Source organism: Carlito syrichta, unplaced genomic scaffold (genome assembly GCF_000164805.1).
Source record: "Carlito syrichta isolate Samal-C Ts95f unplaced genomic scaffold, Tarsius_syrichta-2.0.1 Scaffold304241, whole genome shotgun sequence".
Taxonomy (NCBI): domain Eukaryota; kingdom Metazoa; phylum Chordata; class Mammalia; order Primates; family Tarsiidae; genus Carlito; species Carlito syrichta.
This window is the reverse complement of record NW_007248337.1, coordinates 200,017-203,090: the sequence shown is the minus strand read 5'-3', so window position 1 is coordinate 203,090 and position 3,074 is coordinate 200,017. Positions and strand designations below refer to the sequence as shown.

The 3,074-nt window shown below is 35.2% G+C and overlaps 1 pseudogene across 1 annotated transcript; it reads right to left on the bottom strand.

Annotated features, from left to right (window-relative positions):
• Positions 1–291: 291 nt before the first annotated feature.
• Positions 292–1,246, bottom strand: LOC103261952 (annotated as a pseudogene). Its single transcript, XR_002482050.1, has 2 exons — positions 1,073–1,246; positions 292–1,008 (listed from the first exon to the last, which is right to left on the bottom strand). The product of XR_002482050.1 is annotated as a transforming protein RhoA pseudogene (transcript).
• Positions 1,247–3,074: the final 1,828 nt, after the last annotated feature.

The window sequence follows — 3,074 nt, the reverse complement described above, 5'->3', positions numbered from 1 at the left end:
TAAATAAATAAATAAATAAATGAGTAAAGCTCTGAAGTGGTGACTCACCAGAGTACCTTGCAGCTGACAGATGATAGGCAGGACATGTTAGTGATAAAGTAGTTACAGCCTAATTCACAAAAGTTACCAATTGTTTCTCTTTCTAGAAAGAAGCAAGAAGTTAAGAAATTCCTTGAATTAGTGCCTGGTGTGTCAGATGGGAGTGCAGAGAGGGCTGTTAGAGCAGTGTCAGAAGGACCCTGGTGGGTCAGACGGGTTGGACATCATTAGTAATCATGATTGGCTTCTAGATACTGGTAGCAAGATGACTTCTGATTTGTAATCTTAGGTAAATTATAGATAAATGAAAAAGGCCAGTAATCATACACTAAGATTAATAAACAGCACTTCAAAATTAACCGCATAAGGGCTGTGCTTGCAGCAAGGTTTCACAAGACAAGGCACCCAGATTTTTTCTTCCCATGCCTGGCTTGCAGAGCAGCTCTCCTAGCCATTTCATAAACCTCCCTCACTCCATCTTTGGTCTTTGCTGAACACTCCATGTACCCAAAAGCGTCAATCTTGTTTGCCATATCTCTGCCTTCTTCAAGTTTTACCGGCTCCTGCTTCATCTTGGCTAGCTCCCGCCTTGTGTGCTCATCATTCCGAAGATCCTTCTTGTTCCCAACCAGGATGATGGGCACGTTGGGACAGAAATTCTTGACTTCGCGAGTCCATTTTTCTGGGATGTTTTCTAAACTCTTAGAGCTGTCGATGGAGAAACATCAATATAACATCGGTATCTGGGTAGGAGAGCGGCCTCAGACGATCATAATCTTCCTGCCCAGCTGTGTCCCACAAGGCCAACTCTACCCGTTTTCCATCCACTTCAATATCTGCCATATAGTTCCCAAACACTGTAGGCACATATACCTCTGGGAACTGGTCCTTGCTGAAGACTATGAGCAAGCATGTCTTGCTACAGGCTCCATCACCAACAATCACCAGTCTTTTCCGGTAGCAGCCATTGCTTACAGATGCACGGCCTCTGTGCCAGAAGTTGTCAAAGTACCTTGAACTGCTCAGAGGAAAGGCTCAAGCGACGACTTTGAGTCTAGCCTCTTTTCGCCGAAGACCCCTGTTCGCGAGTCGCAAGCTCGGAGATGAAGACTGGTAAACTGAAGACGAGACAGGGGACTAACGAAAGAACCGCCGGAGGACAGCGGGCGGCGGGCGGGGAGCGCGAGCGAGCGGGCGGCGGCGGCAGCTTTTTTATTTTAGACATTCTACATTAGTAGTGCCTCGTGTTTTTAATTAGCCTTTATTTAATGCTCAGTCAGAATAAACATCTACTTATATTCTTTTTAGTCTATTATTCAGCCTAATTTTTTTTTTGATTGACCAACTGCTTGATTGTTAAGCATGGATGCAACGCTGTTCGGCAGATGACTAGAATTTAATCACGGTATGAAACTGATACTTTGTATCTGCTAAACCAAGCAACCTCCCATTTTTTTCTATCTCTTCAGCTCTCGCAAATACTACTCTACCCTGTCTCTGTGACTATTCTAGATAATTCACATAATTTGATCACTCAGAATTTGTTATTCTGTAATTAGTTTATCTCATCACCATGTTCAACCTTTTTTTGAGAGGTTTTTAAAAGTTTCTTTGCCCATTTCTTAATTGAACATTTCTCTTTTTGTATCAATATATCCCTTTTTGTATTTCATATGTTATAAATATCTTATCTCATTAATTTCAGATGTTTCTACACTTAATCCAATTTATCTACAGCTTTATTTTTATTTAGTGATTTTTGAAGTCTGACTACTGCATATTCCAAGAAATATTTGTATGCTGTCAAGAAGATAATTCCTATGCTAACAGCTTGAATACTCTACTTTTCACTTTTTCAACAGCATTTCCCCTGAAACTGGCTTTCAAAATAGTGTAAAGAGAGCAAGTTTTATTTTTTCTCTGTGTATGTAATCAATTTACCCAACAACAAATACAAAAATGATTGTCCTTTCACCACTGCTCTGAGTATCTTTTATCTATCTAGCTATCTATCTCTCATCTCTCTATCTCTTATCTACCTGTTTCACACATGTGATTTCATTTCACTAGTTTATTTTTTACACTAGTTCTATGACTATGCCATATAATCATAATTTCTGTTGATTTATAAGATTTTATATTATTTACACTATTTCCACAAGATTACTTGATTTTATTTTTCCTTGTAAATTTTAAAATGCCTCTTTAGTTTCCATGAAAGAAAAACTGCTGGCATTTTATTGAATCTTTAAATAAATTTAGAGTGAATTTATATCCTTATGCTACCATCTTTACAAATATTGACATGGTATAACACTTTGTTTATTAAAGTCTTCTTCAGTTTTTAAAAAATAATATTCTACAGCAATCTATGTAAAGGTTTTCACATTCTATCTTAGATTTATTTCTAAGTTTTCATTTATTTATTTCTAATGTTTTCTCTTAGTGTAAAAACTATTTTTAAAATCATCATTTACTAATGAGTTACATAGTATACAAATCGCTTTTCATATACTAATTTTGTATCCAGTAAAATTATTATAGTAAGTTATTAATTCTAATGGTTTACCCACAAATTTGTTTGAATTGTTTACATAGACACTCTGGTTGCCTGCTTATTATGACAGTTATAGCTCTTTATTTCCTGCCTTTTTTACTTATTTTGACTGTACTGTCAACAATCTTCTGTAAAATGTAAAATAGAAAGATAATAGCAGATAGCTTTCTTCATTCAATAATCATTCAAGGGAAATGTATTCATAGTTTACTTTTAAACATAAAGTTTACTATCATTTAAAAAAAAGTTTTATCATATTAAAGAAGGTTCTTATATTTCCAATTTGGTAGTGCTTTTTATTCCAAATAAGAGTTTATCATAATGCTGTTCAAAATATGTTGAGATAGTTGAATATATTATCTCTTTTATTCTGTTAATGTGATTAATTACTTTGATTGATTTTTAAATGTAAATCAACCACAGCTTTTAAAAAAAGTAGTACTAACAAAAATTGGTACTAAATTTCAAAAAAATTGAT